Source organism: Silene latifolia, chromosome X, assembly GCF_048544455.1.
Source record: "Silene latifolia isolate original U9 population chromosome X, ASM4854445v1, whole genome shotgun sequence".
Lineage (NCBI taxonomy): Eukaryota > Viridiplantae > Streptophyta > Magnoliopsida > Caryophyllales > Caryophyllaceae > Silene > Silene latifolia.
This window is the reverse complement of record NC_133537.1, coordinates 147,074,778-147,094,782: the sequence shown is the minus strand read 5'-3', so window position 1 is coordinate 147,094,782 and position 20,005 is coordinate 147,074,778. Positions and strand designations below refer to the sequence as shown.

Sequence of the window (20,005 nt, the reverse complement as noted above, 5' to 3'; positions counted from 1 at the left end):
GACCTTTACTTGCCATTCTACTAAGAGTAGTTAGTTAAGTTTATAAATATTGTTTTGATCGGTTAGCTTAGACGACAAAGTTATAGACCGAATAAAAAATGGCGCCGTTGCCGGGTGGACGGTGTTCAACTGAATTGTTATGATTTGTTGTTTTTAGTTGTGTCTTTCTTAACCTTGGGGAAGTCAAACTCCTCAAGGCAGTTTTAATTGTTTTCTAGTTGTTTGCTTTTTACATGTCAAGGAGATCACAAGGTAGACCTTTGCCTTTTGATCCCGAAATTGAAAGAACCTGACCAACATTAGAAGAACCGTTAGAAGAACTTCAACAAGTGTGGGTATTAGAGAACTTGTGTATATCGGTGTTGTCCAATCGGATAGTGTTGAGTTTACTAACTCTTTTGCAAAAGAAGGAGAGGAGAACCCAGTTCAAAACCAACCACAAAATCAACCCACAATGCCTAAATTTTTATCTTATTCCGTACCAACCGGGGAGAACCTACCAAATGGTACTCCTCATCTACACTTGGAAACTTTTTGTGACTATTGTGATGCAATATCTCAAACCGGAGTGACTCAAGGTCAAATTCGATGGGTGTTGTTTCCTTTTTCCTTGATCGAAGCCGCAAAAAAATGGTTAAAGAGCCTAGACAAGGCTCCCCTTGGATTTGATTCATGGAAGAAGTTAGCACTTGATTTCTACAAGAAGTTATATCCTCTGGAGAAGACTAATATGTTGAGAGCCCAAATCACCAGGTTCAAACAAAAGAATGAGGAATCATTATATGAGACTTGGGAGAGATTCAAGGATACTTGTCGCTCTTGTCCTCAGCATGGACTAAACGAGTGGTTCCTTGTTCCACAATTTTGGAATGGCTTATATGAAGACTCAAGAAATGTGCTTAAATTGGGGTCCAATGGGAGGTTCACCGACGTTGATGACAACCAAACATGGGCAAAAATCGAAGAAATGGCAGTTCATAATTCCCAGTATAGTAGGCCACAAAAAGCCACTAGAGGAGGGAATCATGAGGTGGACTCTATCACACAATTGGGAGCTCAACTAAGTGCTCATATCGACACCATAAACTTAAAGTTTTAGAAAGCCATGGCTAATCTTGATAACGCTTCCCAATCACCCAAACAATATGTCAATGATATGAAGGCGACATCCTCAATCCCAAATGGAGTGTGTGAGAGTTGTGGAACCTTGGGACATGATCAAAATGAATGTAGGGGAACAAATGAACAAGTAAATGCTTTTCAAGCCTACAAGAATGGTACCCCTTATTCCAACTATTACAATGAGAATACCAAATTATATCCAAACCTCTCATACAAATAAACCCACATACACACCACCTACAATGAGAAATCCTACTCAAAGACCATACTACAATCAACCCAATGACCAAGCTTTTGATGTCCAAAAAGCGGTCCTCCAAATGCAAAAGAGCCAACAAGATTTCTTTGCTCAAATGCAAAGGGATAGCCAAGCCAAATACACTACCATCAACAATATCCTTGATCACACAAAAATGTTGGAGACTCAATTGTCTCAATTGGCCTCTTTTAGCTCCCAAAGCCAAAAGGGACAATTACCTCCTCAAGGTAATCCTCCCACAAGACATGAGACCATTAATGCTATCCACTTGAGGAGTGGCACAAGATATGAGGGACCAAAGATGTCGATTGAAGACGGTATTGTTGAGGAGAATGACAAGCAAAGTGATGTGATTGAACCACTAAGGAGAAATCCTAAGGTGGTAGAGACAACTACCAATGACTCATCCAAGAAGAGAAATAAAGAGAAGGCCAAAGAAATTGAGAAAGAGCCTATTGTAATTAGACTTCCATTCCCAAGTCGCCAAGCTAAGCCCAAGTTTGATGAGCAACTTGGAAAGTTCATGGAGATTGTGAAGAACTTAGAGGTTTCTATACCATTCACGGAGCTAATCCATTATATTCCGGCCTATGCAAAATACATGAAAGATATCCTTACCAAGAATAAGCCATCCGAAGATTGGAAACCATTTCCTTCACAAAAGTGAGTAGTGCAATTCTTCAAGGGAATTCCCCTCCAAAGCTCAAGGATTCGGGAATCTTCTTCATTCCGTGTACCATTGGCGATACCACAATCAACAAGGCACTATGTGATCTAGGTGCAAGTGTGAGTGTCATGCCATATTCGGTATGTGATAGACTAGGAGTAGGAGAACTCAAGTGCACCAACATGACCTTACAAATGGTAGATCGTTCAACAAAGAAACCACTAGGGGTATGGGAAGATGTACCCGTGAGAGTTGGAAAGTTTTTCATACTGGTGGACTTTGTCATTGTTAACATGGAGGAAGATTCCAACATTCCAATTATTCTAGGAAGCCCATTCCAACACACTGTCGGAGCGGTGATCGATGTGAAACATGGAGAGCTCACACTTGAAGTAAGTGATGAAACAATCACCTTCAACCTTGATAAGACTATGAGAGCTCCCAACTTGTTTGAGCCATGCTTTATGATTGATCACTATACTCGGAAGGGTGACAAGAAGAAGATGGAATCTCCATTCAAAGAACAAGGGAAAGATGGGAATCTCAAAGAGAAGGGAAAAGACACACCGCCCAATTGGAAGAAAGATATTGATGATGTTGAAATGGCTCTATTCGGAGAGCATGGAATTTTTCAAAACAAGAATGAGAGCTTGCAAAGCTCACTCATGACAAGTAAAGATGGAGGCGTGATTGGCCATGGTAACAAGGTAAGAGAGTTAATCTTGTCAACTCATGATCCACCCAACATAGGGGAGAAAGAAAATGAAGTGTATGGTCTATGGGACGATGAATTTGAGGGATTGGTTAATCCCTACATTGGGAATGCTATGACTCTAGACCAAGGCTTGATGGATCCTTGTCAACATTTTGACTCAGATTACAACAATGAAGACAACAATATGCAAGGTTCTATGCAAGACCTTTATCATGAAAATGAACAAGCCTTTGACTACTTCTACAAGGTGTTGAGCAACATCAACAACACCTTGGATTTGCCCCCTTGACACCTCTCAAAAGAAGGAGAGTTTGGTGGAGTCCTCCCTAAATCACCATTTGTAAATATTCTAGCCTCTTAACTTGCATTTCATTTAACTTGTACACTACTCAATTTTTGCATATGCATTTTACATGCTTTGTTTGACGAATTTGTGTGACATGAGAGCAAGTTAGGGAGGGATTTTTAATCTGCTTCAAATGTGTAGTGTTTGATGATCTAGTGTTGGTAAGCACATGCCTAGGCTAAACAAAGCCTTTGTAATGCTACCCAAGAAGAAATGACGAAGAAAAGAAGAGGGATTGATGCGGGACAAAATTCCCCACTAGCAGGCCTGAGCTCGTGAGGATTGGGAAAGGAGTACAAAGTGGAAATCTGATCTGGAAATAAATTTGCCCGAGCCGACCTCAAGTCGAGCGAGCCAGTGCTAAAGTCGCCCGACCCCAACTCAAGTCGTGGGGACTGGAGTAGCTCTCAATTGGTATATTTTTCACTGGAAGACAATCTGCCCGTCTCAGGCACAAGTCGAGCGAGCAAAGCAACAATCCGCCCGACTTGCCTTCAAGACGCTCGTCTCCAAAGCCCTGCAGATAGTTAATTTTCCACTGGATGAAAATCCGCCCGACTCCACCTTAAGTTGCCCGTCCCAACCTGCTATATCACCAAAACACGGGACCAACACCTCTTCTTCATTTCAGTTCATTTCATTCAAACACAAACACAATATTTTTCCCTCATTTCAACCTTCAAACCCTCATCCAAAAACAACAATCTCTCATCCAAATTCACCACAATGAAGTCCAAACTTGATCAAATCAAAAACAAATCACTCCTTTATTAACAATAATACCATTCAAACAACAATTTCTTCACAAAATCAATTAATTCCTCTTGGGTTAGGAGAAATCCTAAAATCCCCAAATTGATTAGGCATTCAATTGAAACTTGAAGTAGAAAGGAGCCTTCAAGCATAAACTTAGTCTGTTGATACTAGTTTGAAAGGAGAATAGCAATGGCAAGGACCAAGGGAGGCATCAAGGCAACAAAACACTAACATTGTCCAAAAGACAACAAGCTCTAGCATCTAAGGCATTGGTATTGGTTCAACAAAGGGAGCAAGCTCCGTCAACTGTCAATGCTATCGAGGAAGCTACTACTTCTATCGCGGAGGTGGAACAATTGAAGAATTATCCGGAGGTAACTTTTATATCCGATAAGCATAGGCTTTCATTCGAATCCCTAGCCAAGAAAAAGATTCTAGCTACAAAATTTGTATGTCAAGATGCTTTGAGTAAATTGGGTGTCCTTGAGCAAACAAAGGCATTCTTCGAGTCTATGGGGTTATCAACCCTCTTTGAAATGAATGAATTAACATACCCCTCTTTGACATTGGAATTCCTTAGTTCCTTTAGGGAGTATAAAATTGAAACTCGACATTGTGTCGAATTACGTCTTGAAAACAAGTCTAGAACAATGCATAAAAGTGATTTTGGTAAAGTGTTTGGGCGTAAGAACCATGACCGATTCAACAAGAAACCTTTGGAGTTTGATGCCGAACCACTTTGGCAAGCTATCTCCGGTCGTGAGTTCACTACTTTCAAGGAGTGTCATGCCTTGTACATTCATCATCCGGGTATAAGGTATTAGCACAAGTTCGTGGCTAACACTTTGATTGCTAGAAATGAAGCCAATCACTTGACGGAATTAGACTTTGTTTACCTCGACTCCTTTTTGAATGTTGGTGGGAAGCCTAAAAGTGAGTACAATGTTTTTCAACTATTGATCAAGAGATGGTTGGATATTGAGAATGGGAAAGATGGCACGGCTTTCATTGTTAATGGAGGCTTGGTGACAAGAATGTCAAGACACTTTAACCCCAAGTTCAACAAAGACAACACTTACAAAGCGGTTAAGGGAAACCACCTTCTTGATATGAGCAATTTGATTCACAAATTTCAATGGGTCAAGCATGATAACTTAGACCATACCTATGAGTGGCTCATCTAGGATGCTAATTGCATTGTCTTACCAAGCAAGATTTGTCACATCTCCACCCACCTAACCAACTACCTCATTCCCGTTTCCGAAAGAGCCGAAACCATCATCAAGCAACAACAAAATCCAAGAGAAGAGCCCTCCTCCTCCATTGTTACACCACCATATCCCTTTGCCTACCACGAGTTCAAATCGAATAATGCTATGGCGGGCAATGACTATTTGACATAATTGATGCAACATATGCATAAGAAAGCATACAATGACTGGGTGAATGCCTACTACGCCCAATATCCACCCCTCTACCATCTTGCTAGGCAAGGACTCCTTGATCCTTTGAGTTCTTTGCCAAATTGGGTGGATAGGAAAGTGTTCTTTCCTAATGCTTCCCAAGATGAGAAAAGGGATGATCGGGAAACAAGGATAGAGGAGGAAGTTGATGATGAGTGCGGGGAAGGTAGTGGGTCTTGCCAAGATGATGAGGAAGAAGAGCAAAGTTCAAGTTCTAGTGAAGAAGATGATGGTGAAACCTCTGGTTTCATGGAGGTAGATGATGATGATGATGTCACGATGAGTGACAATTGATGGTTGACAAAGCTTGAAGGAGGGCATCACAATGCGGGGTTGATCACATATGCCAGTATTGACCTATTCAATCGTGAGTCTCCTACCCCTCTTTTTACTTTGTTTTTGTCTCATGTTTCTATGACTTGTATAACATTTAACTTGCATCACTTTTAGAGTCATTTTGGGCTCTTGGTAGTTTTGAGTTTGGAGTCCTAGCACCACTCAAAGGACTCCCACCTCGGTCACATTGTGTAGATACCTCATTTCTACACCTCCGGCGAACCACCCAGTGATGATTGGGCCGCATGTTTGATACGCGGAGCGATTTATGACAGTCTGTAATTTCATGGTCAAGTGGTAGCTCAAACACTCGAGTCAACCCCTAGGTCATCATCTATGCACCGATACGGTCATTTTGACAGTAATTAGAGTTCATTTGGATTCCGGGTCAAAAACCGCTTTATTTTCCAAAACCGTTTAAATGTCGAGTCGGAATATTCCGAAATGTTCTAGAATTCTCTAGATATTTATTCCTTATCAAAATTCATATTTGAAGTAAATATCTTCCGTAATATTGTGTTTCATGGAATAAGGAAGTGTAAATCTATCGAAATTCCATAATAAAACACGGAAATGTTTCTTGCAAAGGAGGAAACTTCTGGGGAAACGACGAAGCAAGTAGTTGTTGTGCCTCTTCTCCAGCTCTTTTTTCGCATTTTTCAGAATATTTTCTTGATTTGTTTCCATATCCGTGTCATTCCTAAACTCTTCCGTATGTTGAGTATAAATAGAGGCCTTCGACCTCCATATTTGGCACGCGAGTGTTCCGCCCCTTCTTTCTCTCACTTTGCATTCTAGACTACGCTATTGCCTTTCGACGCCTACATGCTTGATCAATCGACCACGTAAGCTCAGATCATTCTGAGTCCCAGTCACGTTGCATAGACCGACTAATTTGACCAACTCAACCTTTAATCAACCTAATCAATCTACTAAATCCTCTAACGAGGGCACTTTCCACGCATATTCGAGTCGAACAATCACTAAAACGATAACTTTAGTCAATCTCGTTTCGTCAAACATGTAAGTCTGAGGTGTAAATCCCATTTTATTAATGTACTTTTATTTTTTGTCAATTAATGTAAATCTATATCAAGAGCATGTTCGAAAACCGATTTAAAATCCACCTTTTAAAACCGTTTTTACGAAACAGCAGAGGTCAGACGTCGAAAAGAAACGCAGCAGCAACTGCGCCTTCAGGAAGTATCGCAGCCTTGCTGCGCCTCTTCCAGAGGCTGCCTACTACTCCTGCTCTTCTTCTTCTTCCTCGGACTTCCTGCAAGTTTTCTTCTTTTCTTATTCTTTCATTTTCCTTAGTCCTTTTTGTTATTTTAGTACATAAATCTGATTTTAACAATTCCCTTTTAATCACAATGTTTAATTCGTCCTTAATATCGAGTAATTCAATACTTGCGGGTTTTCGCCGTTTTAATTAAAATCGATTCTTCGGGGTTTCGGCTTGTTCATGTCGAGGTTCTGGAATTGTAAGTTGATACATAAGTTTTCTTCCAGATCTTATTTGTCTAGTTTCCTCTTAATCTAACCTCAAGTTTCGCCTTTTTGTACTTCCGACACAGTTCATCGTATAATCACAATCATGTAAACCGCTGTAATTTCTCGTTTTAATTCGTTTTATGACTTGTCCAGATACATATAATCGGTTAAAACACTTCAACTCGAGTCCAATACCGATAATTCATCTTAAATCTACCAACGAATGATAACGATGTTGCGATTCTAACTTCATAGCCAGAACCCAGCTCTAGAACAGACGCATAAAGTGTTGCGCCTCTTCCAGAGTACGCAGCAGATGCTGCGCTTGTTCTGGGTTGGTTTCTGCCTCTGAACTCTTTCTCGCTTTGACGTAGCTCCTAATTACGGTTTAAATCAACTATTGTTTGTATTATCACCTCTAATCTAACGTATTTTCATATTTTAATTCTAATCTTATTTTTTCCTTTTATTTTTTCCTTCGAAATCCCGTCTTTGGGAGTGCTTTTGACGTAGATAAAATAAAGCTTGTAACTTTTTTAATTTTAATTATTGTAGTTCATTTATCGTAATTATTATTATGTATGATTTAATTGTATAGCATTCACATGTATTGAATCTAACAATTACTTCGACCAAATTGTTTGCTAAAACACGTGTTAACCGACTTAGTATAATTTCACACGTTATCGAGGCGGGCGGGGTTAGGTGTTCGAATTAAAGAACTTCCTAATACGTACCCTCACCCCTTACTCTAGTTATCTCTGGACATCCGTCTCCATTTCCATCTCGAGAGTCATTCTAGACATAGAATGCTAAGGGTAACGAGTACTTAGTGTTCATGTCATTACTTTGTGTCTCATGGCACGAGGTATTCGAACGGTTTCCAAATTTTTCCACAATAAATTAGTGGCGACTCCACAAATGCAGGCTTATTCAACCTTTCACCGGTTTCAATGCCTCACAAATCGGTAACGGCCCATGACATGCTTTGGCAAACCAAGGTTCCATGGGAGAAGTGTCGCCACCTCAAAAAACCAAACAACGCGCGGGTGGCCCAAATCCACAGTTTGGCGACTCCGCTAGGGATGATACACTTACGTGTTACCCGGGGTTAAACTTGAATAAGGTTAGGGAATAGTTTATACGAGACAGTTGTCGATTTTCATTACTCGACCTTCTAAGATCGTTTCATTTGGTCTTCCTAAGCCCTAAACCAACCCATTCGACCAATCGTCCCGTCCGGACGGTCCAAGTTTCTATTTGGGCCTAAAGATGGATAGCGATTGACATCAACCATACTCGAGGAAATGGACTAGAAACCGACCTTACTCATGTTTGGCACAGACCTCTCCACAGAGCAGGGTTTGATTGCTTGGTATGGCAACCCACCTTTTTAAGCCAAAACCCTTTAAATGCACTCAGCATACCGTTATAATGCCCATATGTATGTTTGTATCATATACGTGATCACCATATGTAAACAAAACCATGACGAAATTTTGTAAAATAAAATCCATTTCAAAATGTAAACATTTTCAAAAATGGCCTAAAACAAAGCAAAATAAGCCGAAACTCACTTCGAGTCAACACTCCTACAACTACACTACAGTTGTCTAGGACAAACATTTCAAAATTTGTCATTTTCAAATCCCACTTGACACAGTGGCACACACCCACTTCACGAGTCAAGTCTTTTTTGAGTAAGTGTGCAAAAATGGTCGATCGTGTTTTGATTTGTCGTCGATTTCTTATCCTCAGTCCAAAATGGTGGAAACTAGTTAGGGAAGCATTAATAGTCAACCCAAACAACCCACAAATGTTAATGATAAAATCCTAGCTGCACTCCTTCGTCTCCAGACAAGCCAAGACCAAGCTTATGCTCGCCTTAACACTATCGAAGGCCGTATTGTCGCTGTGGAAGCTAGACTTCCTCCTACAGAGGGTCCCATTCCCGACGCGCTCATGCACGATAATTCTCCACCCTTTGAACAACCTGAAGTCAATCTTCCACCAGGTCCTACTGAAGCTGAAAAGCGACTCCAGTATTTGAAAGAGAAACAAATGTATCTCAAGGGAGATGACCTCTACAGGGAAAACAATCGCAAATATGAGGCAGTAAATGCTCAACTGCCAACTAACTTCAACATGACTGACACCCTGAAGTTTAAGGGGCATGAAAACCCTTTGAACCATATTCTTGCATTCAAAGACTATATGTCTATCAAAGGCATCAAGCCAGAGATGTTCCTAAGGATCTTTCCTTCATCTCTTGATACTATTCCTAAGTAATGGTTCTACTCCTTGGATCACAAGAAAATTGCTACTTGGGATGATGGTGCAATTGAGTTCACCAAACAGTACGCAGATAATGCTGAAATTCAAGTCAACATGCGCACTCTAGAGGTTCTTACCCAAAATGAGAAACAAGGTTTCACCGACTTCCTACGTAGGTGGAGAAAGACTAGCACGTAAGTCATTGAACGCCCAGACAAAGCTACTCTTGTTGAAAAGTTCGTGGACAATTTAAGGCCAATCTATGAGAACCATCTAAGGAACAAGAATTGAAGATGACATCCGTAAAGGACTCTTGTCCAAAATGGTAGGTCGCGGATATCAGGGCACAACGAGTCGTTCTTATGGCTCCACTAGCAATACCGACGAGGTCAACCTTGTCGAATCGTTTACTATGAAGAATAACCCGCAGAGGAAGTTCACCAACGTTGGTGACTCGTACTCCAATGCTCTAAAAAGATTGATGAAACAAGGCAAACTCCAACCCATAGGACCTACACCTGACCCAGAGAAGAAGTCTAGGTTCTGGGATGAGAATGCCTACTGCGAGTACCATAGAGGCAAAGGGCATGATACAGATAATTGCTTCAAATTGAAGCATGCCATTCAGGACTTGATTGAAGATGGGCGCTTGCCTATACCTCCAGCAAGCAAGCCTAGCAATACTCAGAATCCTCTTAGAATTATGATGATCACAGATGAGGAATCCACCTTGGATTGTTCACACCTCATTTCTCCAGCTGAAGATGAGGTCATTGCATTAGAAAATTAGGAGAATTATTCCACCATCTCCCCTACTATTGCTGATTTTGTCGCATGGGCAAAGGGTGTAAGTAGACAAGTTTCAGAGCTAGAATCTACAGTGTCATCCCTACGCAATCAAAGCACTATACCTAGGGGAGACATGCTAGTGGTTCTAATCTTATCTTAAGGATCCACAATGCACGAAGTAATCGCAGTGACCGATAATCTAGTCGAGCAAATAATCAGCCTAGAAGCCGAAATCATAAGCTTGAGAGAGCTTAGTATCGTCAATGGAATATGGGTGGATGACGATGAAGATGTTTACCTCAAAGAACATCCTCTAGTCAAGGCTAGTGAAGATCAAGATGTAGACCACCTTACTCGCTCGGGACGTCCATATCAAAATATCACTCAAGAACAAACGAGTGGTCTAGTTGCTAATGGTCCAACTACTAACACCAATATCATCACACCAAATGATGGCGAACATATGTCTTCTGACCATTTATTGAAGCAACTTCAAAAGACAAAGGCGGATCTTTCAGCCTGGCAACTAGTTGCAAGTTCATTTCCTCATCGCCAAGCTTTGCTACAAGCATTGGATAAATTGAACGTAGCACACGACTCTACACCCAATGACGTCGTCAACCTAGTATTCCAAGACTCAGTCAAGCTAAGTAACCCAGTTATTTTCTCAGATGAGAACTTGCCTCCCTTTGGCGTCACTCATAACCTCGCTCTATACATCACAGTCACATGCTTGAAGAAAAACATACCAATGACTTTGGTGGATGATGGCTCCGCAGTCAATATCATACCATTAAAGACAGCATACAAGTTAGGCATGAAAGAATCAGACTGGACTCCTACCAACCAAGGCGTTCGGGCATACGATGGAACGTGATGTAAAGTAGTAGGGCTAATTAACCTTACTGTGACCACTGAGCCAATCGAGCGAAAGGTTAATTTTTAGATAGTGGACATCGAGGCATCTTTCAATATACTTCTAGGTAGGCCCTGGATTCATGCTTCTAAAGCAGTGACATCCACCTTACACAAAAAGATCAAGATCCCTCTAGATGGCAAGGTAGTAACGATAACTTTGTCACCTATCAAGGCCATAATAGAGAAAATGTCAAGCAACTAAGTAGTTACAGATGCAGCGCACGAGCTTGGAGGATTTCAAATCACAAACCTTATAGAGAGCGAGATGGCTACCTCATATTTCAATCCATACTCCAACTTATTGGTCAACCACATACTCAAATCCCAGGGATACTTCCTAGGAATGCCACTAAACCCTATCAGAGAGTGTACCTTTACACCTTTTAAGGAAGGTAACTCCCAACATATAACACTAGGCTTGGGGTACAAGCCCACGAAGGCGGAACCCTCGAAATGCTTTCTCAAGTTCAGAATCGCAAAAGTAAGGGAGTCCAAATGCAACCCTATCTCCCTACACTAAATGGGTACTTTGTCAGGGAAGGAGATTGTGAATATTTTCGTGGATTTCCCGAACCTTGGTGGTACAGAGGCAATAAAATAGCTGGAATCAAGGTCTTCCATGATTGCTACTTCATTCCTCCAGAAACAGTTCCGACCGTCAAAACCCGTCAAACACCTTGTCTTGACGAACAGGCTGTTAGCCTTCTATTTGGAGAGGATCGATTCGTCAAGGCAATGCAGGATGAGATCATTACCATGATACTTCAAGACGACCATTTTGACCATATAGCACTAATCACTGACACCAGCTCAAATCAGCAGAAAGGATGGAGAAAGTCGATCAAGTGGACCAACAATCAAGGAAAACTCTTCAAGGTCAGTACTGGAGAAGGAGAGATGTTCAAACTCTTCAAGTCTAGAGAAGTTGCTAGAGAGTCTCTTCCTGTCGTCACTCCCCACCCTCGTGTTTCTCCTAGCATAGTATCGCCTAGTAACAGTAGCTTGGGGAATGTCCCAGCAACTGTCCCTTTACCGCCACTAACCACTGCGCAGATGGCTTCTTTGTTTCAACTATTTTCAAACATTAATATGAATAAATCTAATTCTGCTTACTCCTTGTGTTATTCTGAATGCAATTCTGTTTACGATGATAATGAGGATCATTCTGACCCAGACCCAATCGAATTACCTCTATATGTAATTAAAGAAATACTAGAAGAGGGGGAAGGGGCACCAGTTATAGAAAACACTGAAGCTATCAACGTAGGAACGGAATTAGAACCCCAAGAACTTAGGATAGGGACGACCCTAGAACCAACTGAAAGGGCCAATTTCATCGACATCCTACACGAGTTCAAAGACGTCTTCGCTTGGTCTTACAAGGACATGCCAGGGATCGACAGGAATATTGCAGAACATTGCATTCTATTTAAGCCAGGTTTTAAACCTGTAAAACAGAAGCTTCGTCGGATGAGGACAGAGTGGGCTCTTAAGATTAAAGAAGAAGTCGGTAAAAAATTCGAACCGGGATTCATCAAAGTTTCCGAGTATTCAGACTGGATGGCTAATATAGTCCCCGTACTCAAATAGGATGGGCGAATCCGGGTTTGTGTTGATTTCAGAGACTTGAACAAAGCGAGTCCTAAAGACGACTTCCCTCTACCACACATCGATATATTGGTAGATAATACAGTAGATCACGTGTTGTTATCCTTCATGGACGGGTACGCAGGGTATAACCAAATTAAAATGGCCAAAGAAGATATGCACAAGACAGCCTTCGTTACTCAATGGGGCACATACTGTTATACTGTTATACCATTCAGGCTAATCAATGTTAGGGCTATGTACCAACGCAATGCGACTACTTTGCTGCATGATATGATGCATAAAGAGGTGGAGGTGTACGTGGATGATATGATCGTCAAATCTAAGGATAGAAAAGGGCACATCGCTAACCTTCGCAAATTCTTCCTCAGATTGCGCAAATACAACATGAGGCTCAAACCTCAGAAATGTGCATTCGGAGTAACGTCAGGCAAGCTTCTGGGATACGTTGTCAGCCAGAAGGGGATAGAAATTGATCCATCCAAGATCAAGGCCTTAATCGAGATGCCACAACCCTAAACAGAAAAAGAGGTTAGAGGATTCCTGGGCAAAGTGAAGTACATATGTTGATTCATATCGAAACTCACTATGATCTGCGAACCTATCTTCAAAAAGCTTAAGAAAACGGACTATACCATTTAGGACGATGACTGTCAAAAGGCATTTGACAGGATAAAGGAGATATTGGCAAAGCCACCAGTGCTGATGCCTCCCCAACAAGATCAACCTCTTGGTTTGTATCTCACAGTTACTGAAAAAGCCACGGGGGCTATGCTCGCACAGACTGTTGGAAAAGAAGAAAGAGTTATCTACTACCTTAGTAAGAAGTTATTGGAGTACGAAAGTAAGTATACACCTCTCGAGAAGACATGCCTCGCTCTTGTGTGGGCAACAAAGAAGCTACGCCATTACATGCTTAACTACTCGGTCAAAGTGTATTCTAAAATGGATCCCGTTAAATACCTCTTCGAGAAACCCGTCCTTAATGAACGCTTGGCAAGATGGACCTTAATGCTCTCAGAGTTCGATCTCAAATACTTACCTTTGAAAGTCATAAAGGGACGCGTTGTGGCTGGATTCTTCGCAGATAATCCTATCAACGATACGCAAGCAATAGATATGTGGTCATTTCCAGATGAGGATATTTTACAAACCAGTACGGATTCTTGGGATCTTTACTTTGATGGGGCATCCAATTTGAGAGGATTTGGAATAGGAGTGTTGCTTATTTCTCCTGAAGGCGAGCATACACTATTTTCTGTCAAACTCGACTTCGAGGTGACAAACAATGCAGCAGAGTATGAAGCTTGCCTCATTAGTATACAAGCAGCAGTGAGTTTAGGCATCAAGAACCTTCGAGTTCACGGGGACTCGTCTTTAATCATTAACCAAATCACTGGATCCTGGAAAATCCGAAGTGAAAGTCTAGCACCCTATTAGGCTAGGATAGATCAGATTGCTCAATTCTTCAATTAGGTTACATATTTACACCTGCCTCGTGAAGACAATCAGTTTGCGGACGCTCTTGCAAAACTCGCATCCTTGATTAATATGCCAGACAACATGGTTGAAATGCCTTTGTGCATCGAACGGCGGTCAGAGGCAGCCTATGTGCACTTCCTTACAGATGAAGAGGAAAACCCAGGGGAACCTTGGTTCCAGGCCATTCTAAATTTCAAGCTTAATGGTACGTATCCACCAGATATGGCCAAGAGGGGATAATGCGCCAAACGCCTACTTGCCTCAATACCTCCTCATGCAGGGAGAGTTGTACAAAAGAACACCACTTGGTGTCCTCTTGCGTTGCCTTGATCATTCACAGGCACACTGGGTAGATCATTCTTCTTCTATCAGAGGCATTCCAATAGGCTTAGGTTCCCTTACTAAATGAACCAATTTAAGGAAGGGGATTCACTGAGAATTGAAAGTAATGGAAGAAATTCACGATGGAGAATGCGGTCCTCACATGAGTGGACCTATGATGGCAAAGAAAATTACGCCTCTGGGGTATTAGTGGACGACAATGGAGTCAGATTGCATCAAATACATTAGGCATTGTCATAATTTCCAGATCTTCCGGAATGTGCAACATGTTCCTCCCTCAATGCTATATACCATGACATCTCCTTGGCCATTTTCTGCTTGGGGACTAGACATCATCGGGAAAATCACTCCAGCTGGGACAAGAGGTCATTGTTACATTTTAGTAGTTATCGACTATTTTACTAAATGGGTCGAGGCGACATCTTACACTAGGCTTATAGCAAAAAATGTGGCAAAGTTCATACAAACCAATATAATTTGTCGATACGGTTGCCCACATGAAATCATCAGTGACAACGGATCACATTTTCAGGCCAAAGCTGCACAGTTGCTAGCCAAATATAAGATCAAGCATCACCATTCCTCGCTATATAGACCTCAAACTAATGGCGCGGTAGACGCAACTAACAAAAATGTCGTCACGATCCTCAAGAAAATGATCGACAATTATCGCGATTGGCCTAGCAAAATATCCTTTGTGTTATAGGGATATCGCACGTCAGTTAGGACGCCCATTGGGGCTACTCCTTTCTATTTGACTTACGGCATGAAAGCTGTACAACCAGTAGAGCTAGAGATCCCATATCTACGCATTTTACTCGAAAGTCAAATTCCAGAAGCTGAATGGAATAGGGATAGGTATGATGAACTCGTCGTCTTGGACGAACGGAGCTACGCGCATTACATAATGTGCAGACATATCCGGCACGTATCAAACGCGCCTTTAATAAAAGGGTCAAATTCGGAAATATCAAGGAAGGGGATTTAGTACTCAAGTCAGTCAGAGCTCTCTTACCTGTCGATCCACGGGGAAAATTTAAACCTAATTGGGCAGGTCCATTTTTGGTCAAGTCCATACTATCAGGGGGTGCGGTTAAGATCTAGACCTAGACGGGAATGAGTTTTCTAATCCGACTAACCTAGACCAATTGAAACGGTACTACCCTTAGAATAGGATAAAACGCGCCTCACGTGACACACGTGCCGCTCTTGCAACACAAAATAAAAACGGCCCCTGGTCCGCTAAAAAGCTTATGATATTTCGCTCTTGCATTGACATTTTGACATCCTCATATCATCAAATAAATTGAATTTCTTTTCCTTAGGAGTAAGTAAAGCACACGCTTATTTTTCTAAGTTCATTACAAGCTCTTGCTTCGAACATTTATTCTTTTACATTTTTTCGATCTACGTAGAGGGTTTGATTTCATTTTTTCTAATGAATACGTATGCAATCCTTTACACGATATAACCCGTCATTTTAAGATGTAAATAGAAGGACATTTGAAAGTTGCATTTGAAATTCAACAAGAATAAATAAAGAAAATTTATAAAAGGTTCTTAACTAATAAATCATTTATTCATTACTCCTTAAATAATAGTAATACGCCAAATACATATAAATTTAAAAATGCTGAAAATTAAAATGCTAGGCTAGGATTCTAAAAACCCCGCCATTTATTACAACTCAAATAATAAATAATACTGTTATAAAAATGACTAAGGCTACTCTTCCATTTTCCCCTTGCCTTTGTCGTCTTTGTCACTTTTCTTGTCTCGACCACGAGCGAGACGCTCTTACGTTGTTTCCGACCTAATCACTAACGGTCGGTCTCGTGGTCTAGCTTTCCCATTTCGATCCACCACCATCTTCTCGGCAGAGAATTCTTTGGTTTCTTCGACGGATGAACCACCCGATATCCGGCCTCTTCTTCCTCCTCAGTTAAGTACTTTTGGTTCTCCTTCGCCACTTCGCTGATCTTATAGTCTACGAGCTCGTGCTTCCTTTGCTTTGCAGATATGAGTTAGATACCCATAACGAGCCAACCGGAATGGGTATGAACCACGTATTCCTTTAGGCCCAGCGAATTGCCCACTCTCGACAAGACTCCGAAGTATGTGCCAAGGCAGTTTGAGGGACGGTGTCTAGCTTCGGGATTTTCTGTCTTAGGCCCACTTTCCTCATCAATCTCTCCAGAAAAATATAGACAATGAATTCCAAGCCGAGATAGCGAATTGACCGTGTCGGATCCAAAGACGATACTCCAGTCACCGATCTAAGATGCCACCATGGCACGATCAACCTAATCAAGGGACCACCTTCACTCTTCAATTTATTTTCTCAATAAGTGTATACTAGAGTGAAGTCCACCATGTATAGCCTCATTCTCATCACAATTGATCGGGAGCGATATTCTGTCACATCAACTGGGGGCTCGATCAACCGCAGCCTTTCCATTAGCCAGATCTGCAAAAAAGGGGACGGAAGTTAATACCCAAAACCGGCCGGAAAAAAAACGGTCGAAGAGGACAGAAAACGGGTTCTTACCTGTAAAATAATAGGACTCCCAAGATAAAGATGCTCGCGGTTCGCCTTCCTGTTGTCCAATCCTAGAATGGTCTCCCCTAGGACTAAGCTTGCTGGGCTCCTGCGCAGTTCTATTTGCTCCACTATGCCTAAAAATCGAGGGTCACCCCTCATCTCTTTGTCAACAAGCCCTCGCAGGACATAGAAATGAAGAAGGCAAAATCCATAAGCTCTACGCCTCGCCACATAAGAGATAGTAGGGTCCTCCCTATTTATAAATCGATCGACAAATTCAAACATACGGACACCTTTTGAGGTCACAAGATGGTCTACCTCAGCCTTGGTCAATCCAAGCAAATCCCTAAATTTATTTTTATAGCCTTGAGAGCTAGGGGGTATAGCCGGAACACCTTCTGCATCCCATCCTCCAACCGCAGCAATTTCTTCAGGAAATAGACAAATTTTGCCTCCCGAAAAGGCAAATACGTGAAAAATCGGGCCCCAATATTCAAGACAAGCATCCAAAAAGGGGTTAATTACCTTCACTAGCTTAAAAGTTATGATTTATCCTAAGTTAAAAGCACCCATGTCGTGTTTCTCCACATTCGTAAATTCGTTCGTCCACTCCTTAATGCAATTTTCAAAGGCATCCATATATTTTTAGGTAAAATTTGAGAAGATATATGGGGTCTTATGTAATAGACGAAGTCAAGGAAGGGAGAATTGTGAGATTAGAAGCTCAACCGAGGCCTCTATTTAGAATATTCGACGCAGCAGCAAGGTCGCAGCTCATGCTGCGCCTCTTCCCCGGGCTCTTTCCCTCGTATGACAGCCGTGGGATCTTTCCTAATCTGTTTTAGTTAAAGTTTCCTATTCCTATAGGTACTTAATTCGGTAATTTCGATTAATTACCAAATTTATGTTGCCTAATTTTTTACGGGTTCGCTTTTCGAGGCAAAGTCGACATTTTTGCCAAATACGCACACTTACTCGCTCTTTTCTTTTCTTTTTTTTTCGGGGAATCATTTCACTCCCACTTTTGCCCAGGGCTTCAGTCTAACATTCTTGTAGGAAAAATGTTTATGACACACTTAGACATTTCTTTTAAATTGTTGTTTTTAGGGGGTAGCCCTCCCTACCGTCCGGTCGCGTCATTTTGTCCATTTTCGGGCACCTTTTTTCTTTTTTTTTTTCTTTTTTTTTCGCGCTAATTAAGGCCATTTTAATTTTCTATGTGAAGTCTTTTTGCTATATGTTTTGCTTGTGATTTTCTACGTGAATTTTGGCGGCATGACGGCGTAAACCGTCACATGCCAAACCTGTTTTTCAAAGCTAACCAGCAGATACAACAAACACCCAGCAGCAAAGGCATGCAGGCCATCATATATACAACCAAAATGAAAAAATATACATCAAAATACGGCCTCCTGCCCAAAATTACATCCAAAATGTACAAATGTACAAACACAAAGTTAACAAACTAGTCCTAACGACCTCTCAACTCAGCCACTGTCGCCTCAAGGGCAGCGATCTCAGCATCTCTGGCCTCAAGCTCTCTCAGAAAATGGGTCGTCTCCTCCTGGGACTGCGCCAGGTCACGCTCCAAGTCACGCTCCCTCTACACAGAAAAATGAAGTGATACTTCACTTCACGAAATTGAAGGTAATAAAAATAAAGACGGGTACAAAAGGTTCATACTTGCCGCCCCGAGCCACCTGTAAGGGCCTCAATGGTTGTAGCTTGCAGCCGGTTAGCCAACCTCCACAGCTCTATATGCCTGGACGGTGCCACCTTCACAAATACGGAGAAGGTTCAAGTAAATACATTCCTATGTAATAAAGCATAAAATACTAAAACAGCCAAAGCTTGAGGCTTACCCTCCTCACAACATGCTGCCATTCATTCAAGCCAGCATCAGTCACCGCCTCGCGGAAAGAATGGGTCTCGGAGATCACCGCCATGCCCACTATGTCAGTTTACTCCAACATCTATGGAAAAGCTTGGGGCTCGACGCCCGCCACCTCGATCTCCTACAAAACTCAATTGGTTCATTATTCCCTAATCATTCATCATTTATCAGATATATCAAAGACAAGTAAACGGTAATTATGCTTACCACGATCGTCCAGTACGCTAGCCTCCGGTGAACAAACCCAGCGTACTCCTCACGAGCGAGAAAGAGGGCGTTACCACTTGCGCCAGCCAGGTCAGTTGTCCTCTCAGCCTCTGAAGGCTCCCTAAATATCGTCCGTGGAGGGTCGATGGGAACCGTAAAAGTGTCACGAGAGCACTGCCGAGTCAAACGCTTACCCAAGTACCACAGGCCCCATGGGTGTCGTCAACAGCAACATACTCGAACTCCGGGGATGGAGAACCTCAGCCACAAAGGCTGGAGCCCCAGAGTAGCTCTCCCAAGGCCTGGGCGCCCACTAAAGTAAGAAAACAAGGGGTCATTTCTATGATCATCTCTAAATAAAGGAAAAGAAAAATGAAGATCAAAAGACACTTACGCTGTCTAAACTCAGGGCATTCACGCCCCTCCGACAAACATCATAAGAAGACCGCTGACTCTTCTGATGACACACTACCCAGTCCCTCACGACGGGGTATGCTCTTGGTACGTCCGCCGCCCTCGTGGGCGTAAAGCCATGGAAGTAAGAGTACACCCACGCCTGCAGGCAAAATAATAATAATTACAAATCATTCTCCACAAAAATGATCTTTCATATTTTCAAGAAACGTTCATACCTCCAAGAGGAGTCCAGGACCAACAGTGGCAGGAGAAGTCCCCTTCTCCATCAGCTCCGGATGGACCATGGCCCTCATGTAGCGCGTGAGGACCGCAAAGCTAGGAGTAACCAGTCCTAGCGACCTAGGCTACTCAAGTCAGAAAGAAACGGAAGAAGC

At 42.0% G+C, this 20,005-nt stretch overlaps 1 non-coding gene across 1 annotated transcript; it reads right to left on the bottom strand.

Annotated features, from left to right (window-relative positions):
- Window positions 1–730: 730 nt before the first annotated feature.
- LOC141624987 (small nucleolar RNA R71) lies at window positions 731–837 on the bottom strand. The gene has a single exon (XR_012534787.1). It is a non-coding gene; the product is annotated as a small nucleolar RNA R71 (small nucleolar RNA).
- Between the last annotated feature and the right edge of the window lie 19,168 nt (window positions 838–20,005).